The sequence below is a fragment of the Pelodiscus sinensis genome, chromosome 28 (genome assembly GCF_052426305.1).
Source record: "Pelodiscus sinensis isolate ZL-2025 chromosome 28, ASM5242630v1, whole genome shotgun sequence".
In the NCBI taxonomy this organism is placed as follows: Eukaryota; Metazoa; Chordata; order Testudines; family Trionychidae; genus Pelodiscus; species Pelodiscus sinensis.
The window spans coordinates 18,155,059-18,179,003 of NC_143079.1; the positions used below are offsets into that span (position 1 = coordinate 18,155,059).

General features: G+C 54.3%; 8 non-coding genes across 8 annotated transcripts; 5 read left to right on the top strand and 3 right to left on the bottom strand.

Annotated features, from left to right (window-relative positions):
• Positions 1–518: 518 nt before the first annotated feature.
• Positions 519–592, top strand: TRNAT-CGU (transfer RNA threonine (anticodon CGU)). Its single transcript has one exon. It is a non-coding gene; the product is annotated as a tRNA-Thr (tRNA).
• Positions 593–5,138: 4,546 nt separating this feature from the next.
• TRNAM-CAU (transfer RNA methionine (anticodon CAU)) lies at positions 5,139–5,212 on the top strand. The gene has a single exon. It is a non-coding gene; the product is annotated as a tRNA-Met (tRNA).
• Positions 5,213–6,210: 998 nt separating this feature from the next.
• Positions 6,211–6,283, top strand: TRNAV-AAC (transfer RNA valine (anticodon AAC)). The gene has a single exon. It is a non-coding gene; the product is annotated as a tRNA-Val (tRNA).
• Positions 6,284–13,900: 7,617 nt separating this feature from the next.
• TRNAT-UGU (transfer RNA threonine (anticodon UGU)) lies at positions 13,901–13,974 on the top strand. The gene has a single exon. It is a non-coding gene; the product is annotated as a tRNA-Thr (tRNA).
• Positions 13,975–14,669: 695 nt separating this feature from the next.
• TRNAS-AGA (transfer RNA serine (anticodon AGA)) lies at positions 14,670–14,751 on the bottom strand. Its single transcript has one exon. It is a non-coding gene; the product is annotated as a tRNA-Ser (tRNA).
• Positions 14,752–17,825: 3,074 nt separating this feature from the next.
• TRNAI-AAU (transfer RNA isoleucine (anticodon AAU)) lies at positions 17,826–17,899 on the top strand. The gene has a single exon. It is a non-coding gene; the product is annotated as a tRNA-Ile (tRNA).
• A 910-nt stretch (positions 17,900–18,809) lies between these two features.
• TRNAE-CUC (transfer RNA glutamic acid (anticodon CUC)) lies at positions 18,810–18,881 on the bottom strand. Its single transcript has one exon. It is a non-coding gene; the product is annotated as a tRNA-Glu (tRNA).
• A 2,592-nt stretch (positions 18,882–21,473) lies between these two features.
• Positions 21,474–21,545, bottom strand: TRNAQ-UUG (transfer RNA glutamine (anticodon UUG)). Its single transcript has one exon. It is a non-coding gene; the product is annotated as a tRNA-Gln (tRNA).
• Positions 21,546–23,945: the final 2,400 nt, after the last annotated feature.

Below are 23,945 nucleotides of genomic sequence, written 5' to 3' on the forward strand. Positions count from 1 at the left end.
AAAGGTTCCCAGGGAGCAGCGTTCTACATCCCACTGGCCCTGCAGGAGATTCCCCCTCCTGGCTGCAGCCCGGGCTCCGAGGGCCCAAAGTGCTGCACCCAATGCTGGGGCTCAGGGGATCTGCTCGAAGCCAGCCCCCAAAGGCCACCTGGACAAAGCAGCCTGCCCCAGGCACCTTCCATAGCTCAGCTGGCAGAGCAGAGGCCTGTAGCGGGTGCTGGGCAAGTGCCCTTATGTTGCTGATTCAACTCCAGCTGAAAGGGGAGATTCTTCTCCCTCCCCCTGGCTGCAGGCCCGGCCTTAGGACCAGGCGGCTGCCTTGGGTCTGTCCCTTTGGGGCCTGGGGCTACAATTGACAAAAAGGTTTTGGGTTCCAGCTGCCAATCAAATGTCTTGGGCTGCGCAGGCCTTGAGTCATGGCAAGAGCTGGAGGGGAATGGGGAACGGCTGCACTTTGGAATGGGAAGGGGGTGTCTGGAACCATAAAGTAGAACAGTTTGAGAGTTGTTTTCAAGGAGGGCACCATGGCTTAGTTGGCTAAAGCGCCTGCCTCGTAAGCAGGAGATCCTGGGTTCTACTCCCAGTGGTGTCTTGTTGCCAGGTCAATGGGTCTTTTCTTTCCACCATCTTCAACATGTAGCTGGAGTTGGTTTTACCTTCAGTTGAGCTTGGTGGTGCCCTCTCAGTGGGAGTAGGATAGTAGCAAAGAGCAGGAGGTGTCCTAGGGGTTTGATTTAGTGAGGCTTAGCTAGACTTGCTAAATGAAGCTCTGGAAGATGGATTGCAGCAGTGATCTCCACCTGAGTGAAGACATGGCCTAATGATGCAATTAGTTAGATGCCGACACTAACAGCCCCACTGCTGGTAACTCACAGAGGCTACATCTACACTAAGGCTGTGTCTAGACTGCATCCCTTTTCCGTAAAAGGGATGCAAATTAGACACATCGCAATTGCTAATGATGTGGGGATTTAAATCCCCTCTGCTTCATTTGCATAAAAATGGCTTCGGCTTTTTTCCGGCTCGGAGCTTTGCCAGATCTTTCAGAAAATAAACCCTTAAAATAAGGATTAAGGGATCTTTTGGAAAAGGTTTTATTTTCCGAAAGATCTGCGTCTAGACTGGTGCTTTTTTCCAGAAAAGCTCTGAGCCTGCGTGTTGCACAGCACTGGTAGGAGACATGGAGGGTCAATTGACGCCTGCACCCTCTCAGAACAACCCGTCTCGACCCCCAAGTCTTAGACCTTCCCTCTACCCTTACTGGGGTCTGCTGGGAATTGCCTGGATGCCAGCCCTCCCCAGTGATCCTAAGGATTGTCTGGTCTGTAAAAGCTGCATCCTGGAAATGAGGAAGCAGCTAAAGTGACTGTGGTGGGACTTGAATCCACAACCTTTGAATATCTAGCTGGGCTCATATTATCCAGTGCAGCTTAGAAGTCCAACATGCTTTCCATTGCACCACAGAGCCTGACGGACTGCTAGGATTGCTATCTCCACTCTCTGCTTTGCAGCATGGCAATTGCTGGGGGAAAAGAAAGGGAAGCCAGGTCTGTCTCTTTTGGGAGAGGAGGTAGGAAGAGGGAGGGAGACCACTGAGCCCCCAACAGTGAAAAACTAGGAACCAGGACAAAGCTGTAGTTGAAGAACATGGGTATCAATCCCACTACTTTTTGCACACAAAGCAAAGGGTTTCCCATTTGAGCTAACTCCCCTGCATGTGAACACTTCCTCTTCCCACCCACCTTGTTCTAGACCCTACAAGGTCTCTGTGGCAGCCTGAGGCTCCTTTCTGAAAGGGCCACTTGTGGGACTGACACCCGTGGGCCGGCTAGCTCGGAGGTTTAGAACATGGTGCTCATATCACACAGATGCGTCTTAAGAGCAAGCCCCTTATTTCAAACCATAACAGGCTCGCTATTCCGACATCCCTGCAAACCTCATGGTGCGAGGAGTGAGGAATGTTTCAGAACAGCAATTTATTTGGAACTAAGTGCTGTGTAGCCAGTGCCAAATTACAAAATAAGCTATTTCAAAATTGACTTAAAATAAGCTACCCAATTGTATCAGTTATCTTGAGCTATGGGACACGCCCCAGTGAGTAAGAGCCCAGCTCTGCCCCCAGCTCCCTGCTCCACCCACTCACCTACTGACTTCCTCGCTGCCACCGGGCTGTTTGCATTGGCCTCTTCTCTCTGTAGCCAGGCTTCAGCCAGGACTGAGACTCAGGCAGGAGAATGTGACCCGGCTCCCTGCACCTGGGCCCTGCATTTCTCATCCCTTCAGAGACACTTGCTAGTGGAGGAATAAATCACAGTCACATGAGTGTAGATTATGAAACTTTGTAGTTGTTGTTGCCTTGGAAACTCCCCACAGACCTTCCCCTGGGGGCCCTGGGCAGCCGCTCACACTGCACAGCTCACTTCGAGGTGAGGGTGCTGTGTAGACGCACCCAGCCTACTGAGGACCAGCCTGCCGGGGGGAGGCACTGGCCACTTCCATTCCTTGTCTGTCTCAGACTGTGTCTACATTCCAGGGCTCCATCTACACTGCAGGCTTTTTGTGCAAGAGCAGATGTTCTTGCACAAAAACTTGCAGAGCGTCTACAGTGCAGGCACGTTCTTGCACATGTAAATGTATAGTACAGCATCAGAAAACAGGGCTTCTTGCACAAGAGTTATTCCTCTCCCCATGAGAAATAAGGCCCCTTGCCCAATAACTCATCCACTAGGAGGCAGTGTGGACAGGCAACAGGGGTTTCTTGCTCAAGAAAGCCCTATGGCTAAAATGGCCATCAGAGCTTTCCTGCTCAGGAGAACCTCCACACTGCCATGGGCGCTCTTACAGAAAAGCACTTCTCTTGTGCAAAAGCACATGGGAGTGTGGACACACTGTTGTGTAAGACCTTTTGCACAAAACAGTTCTTGAGCAAGAAGTCTGCAGGGTAGATGTAGCCAGCCCCTCTCCCCAGGGAACTGCAGCCCCTCGACCCAGGCAGCTCCTCCCAGCATTCAGGAGGCACCAGGCCGAGAAGAAACCATCTGACACGGTGCTGCCAGGCAGGGGCCTCACTGCTAGTCGCTGTTCCTGTTCCAGGAGCAGAGCGAGTTTTGCCCTGGGCACCATTATTGAGGGCATGTGCACCTGTTTGTGTGTGAGCCCCTATGGCGCCCGTTGGCTCCTGCAGGGTGGGTGGAGGGTCACCTGGTGCCATAGCTCCTCCTGGGGAGGGGTGGAGGGACCCCTGGTCCAGTATTTTCTGCTGGGGAGAAGTAGAGGTAGCCCCTTCCCTATAGCTCCTGCTGGGGGGGACCCTGACCCCTTATCTCCTGATGCGGTTTCAGGTTTCCCTGGCGGGTGCTCCTGACATGAGGTATGCCAGCGCACTGGCCCAGCCCGGGCCGGCAGTGATGGTTTTATACACAGCAGGGAAATTCCCCGGCTTCTCCCCCTCACAGAGCTGCTGCCTCTCCGGGAGGCAGATGAACTGCGGGTGCGGGACAGCTCCCTGCCAGCAGGGACAGCAGCCAAGGCACCAAATATCACTGGGTCTGCAGCCAGTGTTGGGAACTGGGCAGGGAACAGGAGGCTTTTGTGTCACACACGTCTCAGGTAGGACGGACCCTCACTGAGCCCAGACTGTGACTGGTCCTAGCCAGGAATGTGTCCGGGGCTGGTTTGTGACACTCTCAGGCCATGTCTACACTGGGCGTAAGAGCGACGCTGCCATGGTTGATGTTCCGGGCTCTAGGGAAGACCGGCTGATTGGAACTGAGCTGTGCAGAGTCTTGCAAAGGGAACCGCAACTTCTCTGGATATTTGCTGAGTTTTAGATGAGGGTTTATCAGAAGGGACGTTGTGAGCTCTGGAATAAGGTGGGTGGGGCAGGAAAAGCTACTTACAGGCAGGAGGATTAGCTCAAGTAGTAGAGCGCTCGCTTTGCATGCAAGAGGCAGTGGGATTGATACCCACATTCTCCAGTGATAGATGTTTGCTGCTTCCTCTTTTCCACAGGCAGAGCCTTCCAGGGGCTCCTTCCCTCTTCCATAAGGCAAGGGGCTGGTTTCCGCAGGGCAGGGGGTGTCATGTTTGCCTCACAGGGAGCAGTTCCCTGGCTAAAATCAGGCAGGCAAAGTCCAGCCTGTAACACCCAGCGGAGGGGATTCACCTGCCTGGGGAGGGTGGGAACAGACCAGCACTTGGGAGCTTGGCTGCCAGCTGCTTAGCACATCTGGACACAGAAGAATCCCAAGACTTGGTTCTGCCAGGCTCCAGTTTCCCCTCTTCTGTTTCTTTTCAGCTCACTGCAAACTGCCTCCCAGCTGTGGGTGAGGCTGAGTGTGAGAAACCAGCTGCACCTTGAATGATTTTGTTAATTGTTTAAAAAGCCTCAGGCACCTCTTCTGCCTGGGGAGGTGTCTGGAATATACACCTAGTGTGACATCACCCTGGGGTTTTACCCCTTTAACCTCACCCAGAGACTCCTGAGAAGTCTGTCTCCTGTGTCCAACTCTGCCTCAGGCCAAGTGTTCGCATGTTTCATATCGAAGGAAACTCCTCCTCCCTTTTTCCCTGCCAGTCCTTCCCGAGCAAGCTCTACCCTTCTGTGCCAAAATTCCAATAAAGTGTATTATCCCACCAAGTCCCTGTGATACCAACTTCTTCCTGCTCATTACCCATCATTTCCATGTGTCTATATGAGCATCTAAGACACAGATTAGATTTTGCTTCCCAGTGGTCCCTCGTCCCTCATTTATCTCTGCGGTTACAGCCCCTGCTCTCTCCCATTTCTGGCCCATCTCCCAGGTGTCCATGTTGTTCACTTACCTGTGGGCTTTGGGCACCTGCCCCCATCAAACCTAGTTTAAAGCCTCCTCACTAGGTGAGCCAGTCTGCACCCAAATACTCTTCCCTTCCTCCACAGGTGAACCCCAACCCTGTTGAGCAGCCCTTCCTGCAACAGCAGCCCATGGGCAAGGAGGCCAAAGCCCCCTGCCCACTGAGCTGTAGCTTTCTGTGCCCAGGAGGCCAGAAACCGCCTGGACTCCATGGCTGGAGGGAAGTGGGGAATGGCTGCACTTTGGGAGGCAAAAGTGTTATCTGGAAACATAAAGAGCCATTTTAAAGAGACTTTGGAGGAGGGCACCATGGCTTAGCTGGCTAAAGCACCTGCCTCATAAACAGGAGATCCTGGGTTCAATTCCCAGTGGTGCCTTGTTGTAACCTTTGCTCACATTTTCCTAGGTCCTTCTGGGACACAGAAGAGGCCTCCCCTGGAACTTCTGGTTCAGGAAAGGCTGACTGGGGAGGGATGTTGGGAAGAAGGAAACAACAAGCCTGGAGCCAGTGCAGGGGCTGCTGTGACTGGCAATAACAGGGCTCTCACTGCATTTACTGGGACAGGAGAGTGAGCACCACACACACTTGTGAATGTGTGAAGGAGTCAGGGCCTAGAGAGCCTGAGGGTGCAACCTCTGCAGCTCCTGCAGCCATGGAGAGTCAGGGTCTGTGGGCATCAGGAGCTTCTCACTTGAGGGGGAGAAACCTCTTGGGACTTGTGGTTTCCTTCTTCCCAACACATCTCCCCACTCAGCCTTTTCCTGAACCAGCAGTTCCATGGGTGGCCAGAGGAGACCTCTTCTGTGTCCCAGAAGGGCTTAAGTAAATGTGAGCAAAAGCTGCAACAAGGCACCAATGGTAACTGAACTCAGGTGCTGTTGTTTATTCGGCAAGTGCTTTAACCAGCTAAGCCACGGTGCCCTACTCAGACCCACCTCTAACCTGTTCTACTGTATGGTCCCAGACAACACCATTGTCTTGCAAAGTTCAGCCATTCCCCATTTCCCTCCTGCCTTCCCAACCTGGGGGTGTCTGGCTCCCTGGGCACAGAAGGCTACAGCTCAGTGGGCAGAGGCTGTAACATGCACATCTCCTCCGGCCGCTGGGACTGTGGAGTTGCCTTTGAGGTTCTGCAGGGTTGGGGGAGGGCAAAATGAAGCAAACTTTGATTCTCTGGCTTGTAAACCCCTCGGTCTCAGGGTCTAGGTTGGAGTCCCCAGGTGGGAGCCCGGCCTCCTTCAGTTTGGTCCCTTCCTGAGGGCACAAAATTGACATCAAAGAATTCATTTTCCCCGCAGCAATCTCTGCTGGCCAAAGGGTTAGCAACCGAATATTTGCCCAAGTTTAAGTGCAGCAGAAAATACTATTAGGTGTGTTTCTGTGGTGTAGTGGTTATCACATTTGCCTAACACGCAAAAAGTCCCTGGTTCAAAGCCAGGCAGAAGCACAGCATCTTTTTTATGGCACTTCCCCTGGGTGCCCACAAGGCAGTTCTAAGGCCTGCCTCCTGGTGCAGGGATGGGTGGCCTGTGTGCTGGCCTTCAGGAGCATGTGGGAGACTGCTGAGATAGGAGGATGCAGGGCTGGGGCTGAGACTTCTCAGCAGTGCTTTACCTGGGACCAGGTCATTGCAGCCACACAGTCCAGGACCCACCCTGGAAGTGCCAATGCTGTGCACCTTCAGGGCAGTGTGGCTGTGGCCTTTGGTGCAAGTGGACACAAAGCCACATAATGTCCTCCCTCATGCCCAGACCCCAGCCACCCTGTTCCCCTTGCTTTCTTCTCCCCAGCTCACCCAGCACCCTCAGCTTCCTTTGACACCCTCCCTTCTTCCTGCTCCCCCACCCTGATCCTTCATCCACGTTCCTTCTGCACCCTTTCTCCTGGCCCACACACGGCTCCTTGGCACTTCTCAAGCCAGGCCCTGCAAGGAGCCACCAGGGCAGGAACCAGCCCTTGGAGCTCGGCTTGCACCGGGTCTGGTAGTTTCCCACCACATCTCACCTGGGAAGAGGTGACTTGTTCTCTTTCCTTCTGATCTTACGTCTCCGTTCCCTTCAAAGGTCTCTGCTGCTCGGGACCTGCCTCCTCAGGGCGCTGCCCCTCTGCCCCTGGGCTGGGAGCGGGAGACTCCACAGTCTCTGCACTTGGGCTGAGAAGTCTCACGGGGACTCGTCTGTTGATGGGTTAGTCAGCCCGATGGCCAGCCGGATCCATTCCGTAGCGCTGCCCGAGAGGGAGCTTTACAAGTGCCCAGTGTCCATTGGTATTTTCTGGGGCTCTGTGTAGGGATTGGGTTTGGCCATCTTTTCCACGGGAAATGCCTCTTCTTTGGAACAGCAGCTCCCAGGAGTTCATGGAACTTCTTCTTCTCAGCTTGGGAAAGGGACGACTAAGGGGTGATGGGAAAGATATTTGTGCTGTGAAAACAGCAGGGCCCCCAGGGAAACTGGTAAATAATCCCAGTGCCCAGGCCTGTTGTTACCTGCCCCCACACAATTCACACGGCAAACCTGGCTTCCAGAGCACAGAGGGAGTCTGGGGGCTCATTGCTGCGCCGTGGGGTGAAGCAGGAAACCAGCCTCCTCCTGTGGGACCTGTGAGTGTTGCTGAATCTGGGCCCCTGCACCTGGGGAAAGGCAAACAAAAGGTCTGGGGGCCACACAGAGACACCGCTGGGCTGAGCAGGAAGTGGCTGGGACTTTGCTTTGTCTTTGCCTGTGGGCTTGTCTGTCTGCAGCCTGGAAACCTCCTGGCTCTTCAGACCACTAGTATGGATGGAGCGTTACAGACGTCGGAATAATGGAATTGCTGTGTAGACGCTCCCATTGTTATTGCAGTATAATGGCCGTTATTCCCAAGGAATGCTGCTGTGTAGATGCAGCCTAAGAGAAATGCTTTCATGAGCATGTGGGAGGAGCAAGGGCTCCTACAATGTCAGGAGAAATGGGGAAATGAGGTCACCTCTCTAGACATAAAGAGATGATATAAGAAAAGAGGATGTGTCAGGAGTGGGATTGGAACCCACGCCTCCATTTGGAGACCAGAACACCCAACTAAGGGAAAGACAGATCCTTGAGTCTGGCGCCTTAGACCCCACAGCCATCCTGACATCTCTGCAGCCACCTCCAATGGCAGTTTTCTTACATGTGAGAGTTGCTCGGGGAGGCGGCGGGAGCACCTCTCTTTCCTCATCTAACAGCCGCTCTACAGCCCAGCTGGGTTTATCCCCACTCACCCTCATCTAACGTTGTGAGGTGTTTTGCAGGGAGCTGACAAGAAAGAGAAGAGGAGAAAACTCTGGCCGGCAGAACTGAGGCCTGGGATTCTCCTGTGCCAGGGAGTCTGTGTCAGTGCCCTTAAGGATCCTGAGCTGGGTGTCTCCTGGGCTTGTTGGCTCCATACCAGGGGTGTTTCTTCTGCAGGGCGATGCTTGTTCCCAGGGCTAACACTTATCTCTGGGACACACTTTGTGCAGGGACCGTTGGTCTTTGTGCCACAGTACGTGTCTGGGACGTGGGAGTGAGGAACCTGCCTCAAATAGACATGTATCCGCCCCTAGCAGTGTTCTGCTTGAGACACCGGAGCCCTGGCTTTGACTGGTGCCTGGCACGTAGGGAATTAGATCTAGGGGGAGATTTCTAGAGCCCCACAACAGCTGCTGCTCACATGCAGATGTGCACATCTGTCTGGGATTACTGGGCACCTGGCCTGCTTCCTGTCCCCGCCAACCTGGGCAAAGAGGCATCACTGGCTCAGGGGTTCCTCTCCTCAGCGAACTGCAGAGAAAGCCCTTGTGTGTTAAAGGGCCTCAGGGAGCCCAGAGCAGAGGGAGCTGGGATTCTAGTCCCATTGATCCCCTTAACACACACACAGTCCCAGCCCCAAGCACCCCCACATCCCTAATCCTGTGCCCTGATTCCTACTTCGTCACCCCCGCCCTGAGCCCCACCCCCCCACTGACATGCTCCCCAAGTACCTACCTTGAGCCTCCCACACTCCACTCCACACTTTAATTTCTTACAGGTACTGTCCTATCACAACCCCTCCCCCAACTTCCTGCCTTGAGCCTCCCTCTGCCCAAGGGGTGGTGCCCAATAGAACAGGCCCTGTAAGAAATGTGTCACTTTCACCCCTGGGAGCAGCTCAGCCAGGCAAAGGGGCTGCCTGGGGCAGGACATTAGCCCTGGAGGGCAGGGGTGGGTGTGGCAGTGACATCACAAGGGCTTTTCGCAGCCCCTCAGCTTATTGGCTAACGGCGGTTGAGAGCCTGTGCGGGAGCAGGGAAGTAGCTGCCTGAGAAATGTGCTGGGCTGCTGGCCGGGAGTGAGCCAGGTAAGTCTCCCAGCCAGAGCCTGCCTCTGGCACCCCAGCCCCTCCCTTCCCTCAACCCACTGGTACCCCATGTAAACCAAACCCTGTGCCCCCCTCCTGAACCCTCACTCCTCCCAGATCCTGCACCCCAATCCTCTGCCCCTGGTCACAACCCAACCTCCTGCAACTGTTCCTGCACCCCAGTCCTCTGCCCCAAGCTCCTGTCTGCACCAACCTGCATCCCAGACCCCCTCCTCCTCCATTAATAGCATGGAAAAGTGCAGCCCTGGGAGTGGTTCCCCATCACAAGTCATTGCCCAGGCCAGCCCTAACCTGTGCAGCAACCCAGCCCCCCCCCCCCCCCGCCAACTGCTTAATGAGCCCTGCCCTGCCAGGGGCTCAGGACTCTGCCCATGGAGCTGCCATGTCTTCTCCAGAGCCCGGGGAGGACTGAGTCCAGACAGTGCCCAGCAGAGTCCAGCGAGGGCAGAGGGAAGAGCTGGGATGTGGTGGTGGGGCCAGGGGCTGTTCTGAAAGGCTGCAGGCGCCGTTAGACCCTTTTGTCCTTCCCTGTCTCACCCCAGCGCTGAGCAACACTCAGTGTCGGTCTGAGCATCCGTCCTGCTCTGGGACGTGTCTCTGTGGCAGGAACCTGCCCAGGCGGCTCTCGCAGTGAGGCCCCTCCCTGGCAGCACCGAGCAGTGAGAGCTGAGTGAAGGGGAGGCAGGACCAGGGGGAGAAGGCTCCATGCCTGTATGAGAGGGAGGCTTTGCCCTGGCCAGTGGGGAATCGTTGCCTCTCCGAGGGGCCCAGGCCTGGTGGGTCATTTCCCCAGGTTACTGAGTGGGGGCTGGAGCCAGTTCTGGGTTTTCTCCTTCAACAACCAAACTGAACCAATGGATCTTGTGCCCACCTGACACTGCGCTGGGCTAGTGCTGTGTGTGCCACAGAGCTTCCTGCAGGGCTGCCCACATGGGAGAGGGGAGGGGCAGTTTGAGTGACCCAGCTCTGCCCCTTCTGAAGGGCTTGTGAAAATGGCAGGTGCTGTCTTGGCAGTGAGGGAGAGGTGGGAAAGGGGCCCTGAGTGAACCTCTTGGGTCACAGCTGCTGTAACAATGAGGTAAGATGAATGACTGGGCAGATGTCAAGTGAAGCTAGTTTCTCTGACTGGGAATTGGACCCAGGCCTCAGCAGTGAAAGTGCTGAATCCTAGGCACTAGACCACCAGGGACACCTGCACATGGCGTCTTTCCTTACCTGCACTAGCCTTTCACAGGCCACTTTCTGTCCCCTTCAGGACACGGGTCCATTTTCCATTGTCCAGAGGGGACAAGAACAGAAACCAAACAGAACATCAGAACAGCCAGACTGGTCCATGCCAGTTGCCCAACTAGCCCAGGATCCTGTCTCACGACAGTAGCCAATTTCATTGCCCAGTGGGAATCCTCAGATCAGACAATTAAGTGATGCCTCCTGTCGCCCATTACTAGCTTCTAGAATACACCAGCTAGGGACACCTGCCCTGTCCATCCTGGTTAAATGCCATTGATTGACCTTTCCTGCATTAAATTATCCAGTTCTTTTTTGGACCTTCTTGTAGATTTCACCTTCACAACATCCTCTGGCAAGGAGTTCCACCGGGCGCAAAAATGCTCCCTTTTGATTCACTTTTAATTTGGTTACTTACCAGTTTCATTCTGTCACCCAGGATCTTGAGTAGGAGAATAAACATTCTTATTTGCTTTCTGCACCCCTGTCATCATTACATAAAACTGTGTCCCATCGCACCTTAGTCGTCCCTTTCCCAAGCTGAGAAGAAGAAGTTCCATGAACTTCTTCCTTCAAAGTAGGAATAAGAGATCCTCTGGAATAGGGCTTTATTCCAGAGGATCGGGCCAGTCTAGACGCTTTTTTCCGGCTTTTCCCCAAGCCGGAAAAAAAGCGGCGGACATGTTTATTTAAATCCCGCGGGGGATATTTAAATACCCCGTGGATTTCCCTATTCCCACTTTCAAAATTAGCATGCCCCTTCCGAAGAAGGGGTCAGTGTAGACGTAGCCCTAGTGTTTTCCCTGCCTTGCATTTGACCACCTCCCATGGATCAGGCCAGTGATTGCTAACCTTTTTGTAATACCATGGACAGCCAAACCCATTCACAAACTTTTGCCAGACTGGTAACATATTTACATATCTGCATATACATTATGCAAATAACAAATATGCAAATATGGAAATAAACCATTACCAGTCCCTAACAGATCAGTGTTTGCAGTTATCTACACGTAAAAATTCACAGAAGAAATTCCCCTCAGGCTCCTGGGGGGGGGGCAGCTCTTCCCCCGGGGGGACTGGAGCCTGCAGAGGGAGGGGCGCAGGGAGAGGCACCCACAGAGGCAGGGGGCATTTTCGACACCCTGGTTATAAACTTCAGAAATGTTGGGGCACAGAAGTGCCACCACCAGGCACCTCTGCCCCCACTTCTGCCCCACGGTGGTGGGGGAGTTGCCGTTGTATCTTTCCCCATCTCCTTCTGTACAAGCCCTGCCCTGTGTCTCCCCTTCCCCAGCCAGGCTGCTCTTGCTCCCCCTGTCTCCTCCCAACCTCCCCTGCCCCGTTTCCCTTCCTGTGACCCCCCCCCCAAGTTTCCCTCCATTGCACCCCTGCATGACTGGCATGATCCCCCCAACCTCCCTTCAGCGCCTCCTGCCTCCCCTTCCTGCCCCCATCTCACACGTCCCTGTTCCCCTTCACCTCTCTTATCTTCCCCCACCCCACTTGATCCCCCTCCCCACCCTCTCTGGGGTGGCTCCTCCTGCCCCGCACGAGCTGGTAGCAGCTTCCCTGGCCCCAGGCTGGGATCACAGCCCCCTCTGCCACCCTGGGGAGTCTACTCTTCTGGGAAGGGGAGGGGGGCCTCTCCTACCTGTCCCCACAAATGCTGCCCACCCTGGGGTGGGGGCCGGGCTGGGGGCCGGGCCAGGCAGGTACTGTCCAGACTGGGGGTGCTGCCATGGGAAAGGTTCCCAGGGAGCAGCTTTCTACATCCCACCGGCCCTGCAGGAGATTCCTGGGGGCCCAGCAGTGCTGCACCCAATGCTGAGGCTCAGGGATCCGCCCAGAGCCATTTCCAGGGGCCCTGCAAGCAGAGGGCAGGAAAGGAGCCAGGCTGAGGCTTTGCAGGGAGCAGGCCGGGCACCTGGCAGGAGGAGGCTCCAGCGAGCACAGAGCCTGCGCAGGGCCAGCCTGCTGGGAGGGGAGCAGGAGCATCCAGCACCATTCAGGCCAGCGGCAGCCGACACTGGGGAGCTCTGAGACTCCAGGGCAAAGGCCTCCAGCCCCCAGCCCCTGGGATTAGGTGGCCCTGGAACCAGGCCCCCTGGAGTGGCATTGTGGCCGGGGGGCTCTGACCCACAGGGGGGCTGGCCCCAGAGCCCAGGGCCTGGGAGTCTGGTCAGCAAGTGAGACTCGCCCGTCAGTCCAAGCTGCTTTCTCCCCGGCTGCCGTTCCTGCCTGTCCCGCGCCAGCGCCGCACGCAGGCCAGTGGGGCAGGACGGGGGGTGTCAGTGGGGCCCTGCTCTCAGTCCGTCCCTCACAGGCCCTGTGGGCTGCTCGAGGGCTGAGCCCGTCGCCCAGGCCTGGCGCGGGGATGGAACATGGGGCACGTTTCCCCCTGTGAGCGTGTGCGGGGGCAGGAGGGAGCCACACGGGCCCGGCTGAAGGTTTTGTGCTGGGGCTGGAGGCTTGAGCCCGAGCTGTCGGCCTCAGCGGGACTTGCTCCTCCCCCCTCTCCTGCCTGGCTGCCTCCTTTGGCCGCAGCGCTCAGGGGGCAGGGCAGCCAAGAGAGCCAGGACCAAGGCACAAGCCCCTCAGAGGGGACAGGCCTGAGGCCTCTGGCTTCTGCCAAGGGGCTTTCTGTGGTGCCGGGCGGGGGAGGGAGGCCAGGCCCAGGCAGGAGAAGGGGCAGCACGACACTGTGTTTCTGCCTGGTTTCACTCAAGGGTCCTTCTGCAGGTGAAGCGCCCATTAGAGCCCCCTGTGTTGCTGGGTTCTCCTGCCCCAACACTCACCCAAGGGCCACCTGGGCAAAGCAGCCTGCCCCAGCCCCTTCCAAAGCTCAGCTGGCAGAGCAGAGGCCTGTGGCTGGGGATCAGCAAAGGCCCCTTAGGTTGCTTTTTTTAAAAAAAAAAAATAATAATAATGGAGACTGCCTATCTCCTAGAACTGGAAGGGACCTTGAGAGGTCATCAAGTCCAGTCCCCTGACTTCTCAGCAGGACCAAGTACCATCCCTGATGAATTTTTGACCCAAATGGCCTCTGCAAGGATTGAACTCACAACCCTGGGTTTAACAAGCCAATGCTCAAAACACTGAGCTATCCCTCCCCAAACATCTCTGTAGTCAGCATGGGGCTTGAACCCAGGACCTTGGTATTATTAGCACCAGGCTCTAACCAACTGAGCTAGTGGGGCTGCTGATTCAACTCCACCTGAAAGGAGAGATTCTTCTCCCTCCCCCTGGCTGCAGGCCCGGCCTTAGGACCAGGCGGCTGCCTTGTGTCTGTCCCTTTGGGGCCTGGGGCTACAATTGCTAAAAAGGTTTTGGGTTCCAGCTGCCAATCTAACGTCTTAGGCTGCGCAGACCTCAAGACACGGCAGGAGCTAGAGGGGAACGGTAAACGGCTGCACTTTGGAATGGGAACATGTTCTCTGGAACCATAAAGTAGAACAGTTTGAGGGCCACTTTCAAGGAGGGCACCATGGCTTAGTTGGTTAAAGCAGCTGCCTTGTAAGCAGAAGATCCTGGGTTCAACTCCCAGTGGTGCCTTCTGGTGAGGCCAATGTGTCTCTTCTTTCCACCATATCCCAACACATATCTGGAGTTGGTTTTACTGTTTGCTGGTGTCCTAACAGTGGAAGTAGGATGGCAGCAAAGAGCTGGTGCAGGTGCCCTCTGGGTTTGATTTAGCGAGTCTTATCTAGACTTGCTAAATCAAACTCTGGGAGATGGATTGCAGCAGAAATCTCCACCTGAGTGAAGACATGGCCTAATGGTGCAATTAGTTAGATGCTGACCACAGACAGTCTGAGCCATTCTAGTGCTCTGGGCATGTGGCACTGCCCCCCCAGCTCATGGTGCATGTGCAGCTCCACCCTGGGTGCACAGTGCATATACAGCCCCTCCCCCTCCCTGCATGGAGCTTGTGGTGGCAGGATGCTCTTGTGCTGCCCAGCCTGGCCCTGCCACCACCACTGGCGTGCAACCCAGGGTCCCCTGGGGCAGGCCATGCAGAGCCCCACAGCTGCATGGGGAAGGGCACTGCTGACAGGTGCTGGGGAGGTTAATGCAGCCCCAGGGAACTGCTGCAGCCTGCCAGGAGCCAGGCAGGCAGTGCCTGATGGCAGCTGCCCCACTAGCTCAACCCTTAACCCAGTCCTGATGCCAACAGTAACAGCCCCACTGCTGGTAACTCACAGAGGCCCTTGTTGCCCAAGGTAGAGGTGTGGGCAAAACACAGTCCTCGCTGTGAGCAGGATTTGAACCTGCGCAGGGAAACCCTATTGGATTTCTAGTCCAACGCCTTAACCACTCGGCCATCACAGCTTTGGGCAAAATGGATCCAGGGAAACTGGTAAATAATCCCAGTGCACAGCCCTAATGTCACCTGCCACAGAGTTCACACAGCAAACCATTGCAACAGCTGTGCAGAGGAGTCCCGGCCGTTCTGCTCTTAGGCTGCCTTGGAAGTGAGTTCTGCTTCAAGGTCTTCCCTCCTCCTTCTTGGTCTTCCTTTCCCTTTTCCTTCCTCTTCTCTTCTCCCCTTTTCCTTCTTCTTGCTGGTGTCCTTCTTGGACCCCAGTTTATAAAGAGAAATTCAAGTACCGCTTAGTTCTACCTTAACCAATTATTTTAGTATAATTTCGCTATCCAGTCGGCTAAGATGGAGCGCTTCCAGCCTCTTGGAGAGCCATGTCACAGGCACAAGCCCCCAGAGACCCCTCTGGCCCTTCCGGGGATACATCGCAGGAGCAAGCAAGTGGCAGCAAGTGCTGGGCACTCTCATGGTAGGGGCCAGAGATAAAGCTGTGGTCCAAGGAGGAGTCTCTGCAGGCCCTGCAGTCCAGGCGGAGGAATGCAAATATTTATGGCTGAATGGTTGACGGCCTTGCAAAGAAAGGCCACCTCCCCCCACCCCAGACCAAGTCAGAGCCAAAGTCAAGGAATAGCGGCAGGGGTATGTGAGGACCTGTGAGCGCAGTTCCCGCACTGGAGAAGCATCGCAGCACTGTGCAGACTATGAGGAACTGGACCAAGTCCTGGGGGTTGGGGAACCCTGTCTCCAGGGACAGTTGTGGAGTCTGGGATGGAGACACCTGGGCAGCAGCGGCCGCAGCTTCAGGATGACCACCCAGATGACCAGCAGCTCCAGGATGAGGAGAAGGAGGATTCCAGGAACGTCGTGACCCTCACCCTGGAACCGGTCCCCCAGATGCAGGAGGCCTCCCAAATGTCCTCGGGCACCGGGGAGGGAACATCAGGCGAGTGCTGTGAGGTTGCAACACACACAGGGCAGGCGGGAGCACAGGGGGTGATGCGCTATCGTGACGTGTCATGCTGATTGTAGGTGGGGGGACACCACACATGTCTGACCCCATAGAGGGCCGTCCTCCCCCCGCCATGTGTGCAAGGCACCACCTGCTCCTGCAGACACTGCTGCCAGCGGCTAATTTCCTAACACTGGATGCAAAGAAGCAAGCGTAACGGGGGTGTAGCTCAGTGGTAAAGTGTTTGACTATAGGCAAAAGGGTCCCTGTTTCAACTCCAAGTGCCCCCTGAGAGGTTGATCAACTTCTTTGAAACCTTTGCATCTCCAGTTGCATCTCACTCTGCATTTCTGATGTGCAGAGATTACTACAAACCCCTGGGCTGTGTCTAAGCTGGGTCACTTATTCCAGAAAAGCAGCCGCTTTTCCAGAATAACTTGCCAGCTGTCTACATTGGCTGCTTGCTTTTCCAGAAAAGCAGTAACGGTCTACTGTAAAATTGTCAGTGTTTTTCCAGAAAAACTATGCTGCTCCTGTTCGGGCAAAAGTCGTTTTCCGGAAAAACTGTTCCGGAAAAGGGCCAGTGTAGACAGCTCAGTAGTCTTTTCCACAAAAAAGCCACGTTCGCAAAAATGACGTGTCTACATTGGCCACGGACGCTGTTCCGGAAAAAGTGCTTTTCTGGAAACGCATCCTGCCAATGTAGACGCGCTTTTTCCGGAAATACTTATAACGTAAAACGGTTCCATTTTAAGCATTTCTGGAAAAGGGTGCCAGTGTAGACGTAGCCCTAATGTGTTTCTGTGTCAATGCGCATAAACCAGGCAAACCCATCTCAACTGAAACAAGTTAAAATCTGCTGTGTCTGGTTTCTATTCCCATCAGTTCAGCAAGGGTGTGATTTGAAGGTCCTTGGTCTGCCTGGGCTGTGCTGTGCAGAAGAACAAGAATCACACCCAGTGGGGGAGGAATGGCCACTATCTTTCAATCTTCCGGAGTTTGATTTAGCAAGTCCAACTAAGACTCACTAAATCAAATTCAGAGGGCACCCCACCAGTTTCCAGTACTTCTGCTCTTTGCTCCCTTTGGGTCCCTGAAGTAGGGACACAGCCAGGCTCAACTGCTGGAGGCCAACTCTCGCTACTTAGGGTATGTTTACACTTGCACCCTCTTTCCAAAAAGGGATGCAAATGTAAAGACTGAAAACTATAAATGAAGCCACCAGGGACACATATAATGGGCCTGCAAAAAAATGAAACAGCTGAGCACTTTGCAGAGAACAGGCCATCGCCCTGCTGGGAGAGGCGCCATCATGCACAGACTCTGTGCAGGGCCAGACTGCTGGGAGGAGGCTCTGGCCATGGACTTTCCTCCCCTCTCTGTTACCTCCTGCACCTGGGGCTGAAAGGGACGTGGGCTGCAGGCTGGTCCTGCCCAGCTGCCTTCCCCAGTGGGAGCAGAAAATGCTCATGGAAGGGCTCACACATTGTCCCCAATGCACTCGCCTGAGGGACTGAATTCTTGCTGCCCCTGGGTGCACCCAAATGCCCCTTCTGGGGGGGGGGCAGGTTCCCCAGCTCACACCCCTCCTGTCACACAGAGCTTGCAAATGGGGTTGATTTTCCTGCATCTCCTCTTGCTTGCTGCTGCGCTAAAAGAAATCTTGAAACCAGCCCTGTCTCCTGTCACTGGAGAGATGGCCCTGTGCTGGGATATGAGACAGTATCCCAGTGATGCTCCTCGCAGCCCAGGAGAAGAAGGGGGCTCTGGGTGGAAGGAACCCAAGTAAAACAGGTCCCAGTGGGATGAACTGGGCACCAGCTTGGCCCAGTTGAGTGAGGGGAGGTTGGTCCCATGGTATCAAGGGCAGAGCTCAGGACTCTGCTGCTGCTGGCAGGGAAGAAGCTGGGAGGCAAGGTGCTGGCAGCAAGAGATTCCAACTTCTCTTTGCCCTGGGTCTGCCGGCCGCCAGCCACCTTGATCAACCCTCAAACCAGCTGGACTAGCCAGCCCACGTCACAGCGAGTCGCTAGTGGCCCTGTCAGAGAAGAGCCATTGGCAGCTGCAGAGACGTCCCTGCAGCTGCCTGAGGCGCCTTTCTTGAAAGGGCCACTGGTGAGCTGTACTTTTGTTGGCCGGCTAGCTCAGTTGGTTAGAGCGTGGTGCTAATAGTGCCAAGGTCATGGGTTCAAGCCCCATGCTGGCCACAAGGGTGTTTGGTTTGGTGACTTCCCTTCCTTTAGCTGCCTGCTATGGACAGGGAAGCAGAAACAAGCAAAAGGCTGAGAGCTTTGCAGGAAGCAGGGCAGAGATCTGGTAGGGGGAGGATCCAGCCTGCACAGCCCCAGTGGCTAAAAGGGCCTGGGCCTGGCTTCCTATCCCCAAAAGCAGGGGACCTGATGCCCAAATTCCTGCTGTAGCAGTGGCTACCTCAAGGCACCAGCTGGGGGGCAGGCTCTGGAGCCCAAGCCACACGGGGAGACTCAATATGACCAGGAGGCCTGGAGCGTGTGAGCCCTGCACAGAGGCTGCTGCTGGGGGCCTTCTTCAGTGGCCCAGAAGCTCAAGTTCCCCTGAACCAGCTTCTCCCCCTGGAGCCACCCCCCAGCGCTGCTGAGGCCCCTGACATGAGGCAGTGGGACCACCAGAGGAAGGTGCCAGCCTTAGCCCTTCCTCCCAGCCTCCTCCCCCTCCCAGGGTCTTTCCCCAGCCCCTCCCCAGTTCTACATTCCCCACATAAAAACCAGAGAGTTTGTTCTTTCAACAGGGAAAAGTCCTGTTTGTGTTACCAGCGGGGGGAGGGGGAGAGGGAGAGGGAAGGGGATGTGCTGGGGTATGTTGAGGTTGGGAGGGAGGCACAGAGGGCAAAACATGAGGAGTAATGTTAGTTAGTTGGAACCAAGGGGCTGGGTTTGAACTACTGCAGAAAAAAGGACTCTGCCCCTGGAGCTGCCCTGTCCTCTCCAGAGCCCTTAGGCTGGCACTGGGGAGGCTTGAATCCAGGCAGTGCCCAGCCAAGGGGGAGGGGTTAGGGTTAGCCCCATGCTAGGTCTCAGCTGCTGTAACATGTGGCAAGAAGATTGACTAGGGACATGTTTTGGGACAGTTGCAGCTGGTTTCCCTGACTGGGAATTGAACCCAGGCCACAGCAGTGAGAGGGCTGGGTCCTAACCACTAGACCATCAGGGACACATAAAACAAGTCTCTTTGCTCACCTACACTAGCCTTTCGCAGGCCATTTTCTGTCCACTTCAGGATGGGGGGGGTCCATTCTCTCTTGCTCAGAGGGGACAAGAACAGCCAAATAGAACATCAAAGCAGCCAGACTGGGCCATGCCAGTTGTCCAACTATCCAAGGATCCTGTCTCACAACAGCAGCCAATTTCATTGTCCGGAGGGAATCCTCAGCACAGACAGTTATTAAGTGATCCCTCCATTCCCAGCTTCTAGAATACACCAGCTAGGGACACCTGCCCTGTCCATCCTGTTAAATGCCATTGATTGACCTTTCCTGCATTAAATTATCCAGTTCTTTTTTTGGACCTTCTTGTAGATTTCATCTTCACAACATCCTCTGGCAAGGAGTTCCACTGGGTGCAAAAATGCTTCCTTTTTAACTCGGTTACTTACCAGTTTCATTCTGTCACCCTGGTTCTTAAGTAGGTGAAAAAATAATTTCTGATTTGCTTTCTTCACCCCTGTCATCATCACATAAACCCCTGTCCCGTCGCACCTTGCTTGTCCCTTTCCCAAGCTGAGAAGAAGAAGTTCCATGAACTCCTGGGAGCTGCTTTCCAGAGAAGAGGCATTTCCAGCAGAGAAGATGGCCAAGCCCAATCCCCCTACACAAAGCCCCAGGAAATACCAGTGGAGACTGGGAAAGCTCCCTCTCGGGCAGCGCTACGGAATGGATCCGGCTGGCCATCGGGCTGACTAACCCATCAACAGACGAGTCCCCGTGAGACTTCTCAGCCTAAGTGCAGAGACTGTGCGGTCTCCCACTCCCAGCCCAGTGGCAGAGGGGCAGCGCCCTGAGGAGGCAGGTCCTGAGGCAGAGGAGACCTTTGAAGGGAACAGAGACAAGGGAGACGTGAGGTGAGAAGAAGGGGAACAAGTCGCCTCTTCTCAAGCGAGACGTGGTGGGAAACTGCCGGTTCCAGTGCAAGCCGAGCTCCAAGGGCTGGTTCCTGCCCCGGTGGCTCCTTGCAGGGCCTGGCTTGAGACACACCAAGAAGTGCCGTGTGTGGCCAGGAGAGAGGGTGTTTACAATCCAGACAATCAATGTTTGCTGCACTTCTCCCTCCCCTCAGCGATGCTAAAGCTCAAGGCCAACTCCCCAGGCCAAGCAGCTGGTGGAGATGTGCATGTCAGAGCCTCTGCCCACTGAGCTGTAGCCTTCTGTGCCCAGGGAGCCAGACACTGCCAGGGCTGGAGGGAAATGGGGATTGGCTGCACTTTGGGAGGCAAAGGTGTTGTCTGGGACCATAGAGTAGAACAGTTTCACCAAACTTCCTGAGGAGGGCACCATGGCTAAGCTGGATAAAGCCCCTGTCTACTAAGCAAGAGATCCTGGGATCAACTCCCAGTGGTACCTTGTGGTGAGCTTTGTTTACTTTTTCTTATGTCTTTCTGGCCTCTGACACTCCAGCACTGGGGCACTTGAGCCCTTCAGCCAGATTCAGACCAGACCGGTCGGAGTGTCTCGTGCTCATCGAGGGGGATTCTGCACTTGCTGCTTTGGGAGCCAGGGTCACATTGCAGAGCTCCCCCGGGGCCGTCCCACGGTGCCACCAGCCCAGCACCAGCTGCTCTCTCTGCCCTCAGCAATGTGGCTGCGTTTTATCCTTCCCCTTCAGTGACAACTGCCCATTCCCCGCCAGCCCCAGCCCCTGTATCACCCATTCCTTTCCCCAGGAGCAGCGTGAGCACCAGTGCAGTGCCCTGCTGAGGCTGCGGCTGTGGGAGACAAGCCCCTGGCTTTGGGAGGGAGACATGATGTCAAGGTGTTAAGTTTCACCCATGTGTAGTGTGGGGTGACCCACACTTGGGGGGCAGCTGGAGGTGCCTCCTGAGAGCTGATTTTCAGCCCTTCCTGTGTTTCTGGTTCCTTCCAACAGCTCGACTCTGTTATCTAAAAGTTGAGGAATGTGTATTGGGAAGAGGGAATTTCTGTCTTCTCAGTGTCACTAGTGTGGCATAATGAACAAAGCATTGGTTTTGGAATTGTGGGTTCAAGTCCTGTCTGAGGTGATAGTTATGACATTTCCTAGTAAGTGCAATTCTCTTTGGCTTCCTTTTTGCCATATTATCTGTTAGATGTTTGAACACTGGAGAAGTGTCCCCTGGAACTGCCATTCCAGGGTTATGAGTTTAATTCTTGAAGGAGCCATTTAGAGACGTCTGAGGCAAATCTGTCAGGGATGGCTCTTGGCCCTGCCATGAGCATGGGGAGTGGACTAGATGACCTCTCAAAGTTCTCTCCAGCTCTGTGAAATGGTTTATCTCCTAATAAAGAGCATCTGTGGACACTCTCTTGTGCAAGAAAGTTCTAATGGCTGTTTTAGGCACAAGAAATCCCTCTTGCCTGTGCACACTGCCTTCTTGTGCAAGAAGCCCTCTTTTCCAATGGTTTACTGCACATTTTCTTGCGCAAGAATGCACATGCAGGGTAAACACTCCGCTAGTTTTTGCACAAGAATGGCCATCCTTGCGCAAAAGGCCTGCAGCACAGACATAGCTGTGCAGTGTGAGAAAACCTCACAATAACAAGCTCAAACCAGCAGGTCCCACTGAGACTTGAACTCAGATTGCAGGATTCAAAGTCCTGAGTGCTGCCCCTTACACCATGGGACCTACCCAGTAACCTGTGCATGGGCATTGGGGACACTCAGTTTTCTGGCTGGCCTCTGCACTCCTGGCTTTCCTCCTGCTGCTTCATCCCTCTGGCTACGACTACATGGCCCATTTATTTTGGAATAACCTGTCCTTGAATAGTGATTCCAAAATAGTTTATTTTGAACTAGCACATCTACACTGCAGGGAAACCTCAGAACAGTCCGAGGCAGGCTCCCCAGTGTAGACGACCTGTCTTAGTATGTCCACAAGAAGGGGCTAGTTCAAACTAGCAGCAGTGGCGCATCTACACAGGCCTTATTGTGAAATAGCTAATTTGGAATAGGCGTTAGTCTTTGTAGAATGAGGTTTGCAGAAGTCGGAATAAGCCGTCTGATACTTCAGAATTATTTCAAAATAACGGAATTGCTGTGTAGACTCTTGCAGTGTTATTGTGGAATAACGGCCATTGTTCCAAAAGAACTTTTGTGTGTGGACAGAACCTGCACAGCCCAAGAAACGTGATTGGCAGCTCCTCCCCACCATTGTTTTGTCAATTGCAGTGCAGGGTTCTGAAGACATGGACCCAAGGTAACCACCTTGGTTGTCTTCTGCTAAGGCCAGGCTGGAGGGAAAAGAATGGCTCCTTTGAGCCGGAGTTGAACCAGCAACCTAAGGATCACTTGCCAAGCACACGCTACAGACCTCTGCTCTGAGCTATCAAAGGGTGCCTGAGTAGTTCTTCTTTGTCCAGGTTGTCCTTTCTGCAAGTCTCAGAGCAAGAGCTCCCCCAAGTATATGGCATTGCTGATGAGGGGCAGAGGAGCACAGGGGCTGTCACAGGTACTTCACACGCAGACAGACCCCCTGAGTGAAACCTGAGCTAGATCCATCCATGTCACAGCAAAAGGAAGAAAGTTGGGTTCTTCTCATGTGTCTTCTTTGTTCCAGAGTCTCTAGGGGTGCGGAAGGGTCAGGTCTACAAAAAACAAACCAATTGAATGAACCTTGGTCTAGAAACACCCCTGAGGGTTTCCTTCTATCTTTGGCCTGGAAAGGTCATCTGTAACAATGTGGTTTTTCTGTAACCCTATTGGAAGGCCTGTAGCTATTCAGGAGGTCTAAACTAAAGCCTTCTTCTGCAGCCAGACTCAAGAGCAGCAGCAATTAGCTGTAAAGCCTGGAGTCACATACTCACATTCCAGCTAAATGACACTGAAATAGTGTCACACTAGGCTGTGAGAAGGGGATCCTGTCCTAATGGCACCCACTGTTACCAGATAAGAAACAGACCTCAAGATGGGTAGAGAAAACTTAGTTAAACACTGATTTGTCTGGCAAGAAACTGCTTATCAATAGTTGTGGTTGTGCAATGGGCATTCTATGATTCTTGTCCTCCCTTTCCCATTGTTTGTCTGTGTGGTCGCTGTCTGGTTTGGATCTGTTTCTGTCTGCTGTATCATTAATTTTGCTAGGTGTAAATCAACTAAGGTGGTGGAGTATGATTGGTTAGGTAAATCACAATAGTATCTTATGACTGGTTAGCAAAATTATACTAAAATAATTGGTTAAGATATTGCTAAGCAGGACTCAATTTTCACTATATAAACTGGGGTCCAAGAAGGAGACCAGCAAGAAGAACTTGCCTGTGAAAGAGCCTTTGACCAGAGCTTCCAGGACACCTCTGCACAACCCTGAGTAAGGCAACAAGGGACCCAAGCCCTGAGACCCCCAGCTCAGAGTAGAACATGCCTGGCACATCAGAGAGGACACTTCAAGAACCTGTGTTTCTATAGGGCTTTGAACTAAGGAGCTGCTGTATGTTAAACAAACACAGTGATCGCTACACCACAGAGGCTTTTCTTTCCTCAATTTAAACTTGGGGAAATATTCTGTTACTAACTCTTTAGCCAACTCAGATTGCTGCGGGGGAAGGAATTCTCTCTTGTTAATTCTGTGCCCTCAGGAAGGGACCAAACCCCCCTCCCCCATCCCAGGGACTCCAACCCAAACCCTGAGACCCAAACCCTGCCCTGGGGGAGCTCTGCAATGTGACCCTGGCTCCCAAGGCAGCAAGTGCAGAATCCCCCTCGGTGAGCGCAAGAGGCTCCGACCAGCCTGGTCTGAATCCAGCTGAAAGGCTGGACGGCCCCGCTGCTGGAGTGTCAGAGCCCCTGTCAACCGGCCTGTGTTTGTCCCGTCTCTTTCAAGGAAGGGCAGGGCAGGGCCCACACACCCACCAGGAGTCTCAGGCACGTCTCTCGCACCCAGCTGACCATGGAGCAGGTCTCCGTGGCCCGTGTGTGGTACCCAGGGGCTCTCTCCTGTGAGCCCCCCCGAGGGGAGTCTCACACAGAAGTCTTGGGATCACAAGCTTCCTGACACTCTTTTACTGTTCTGTAAAAGCTGCTCTGGAAATCA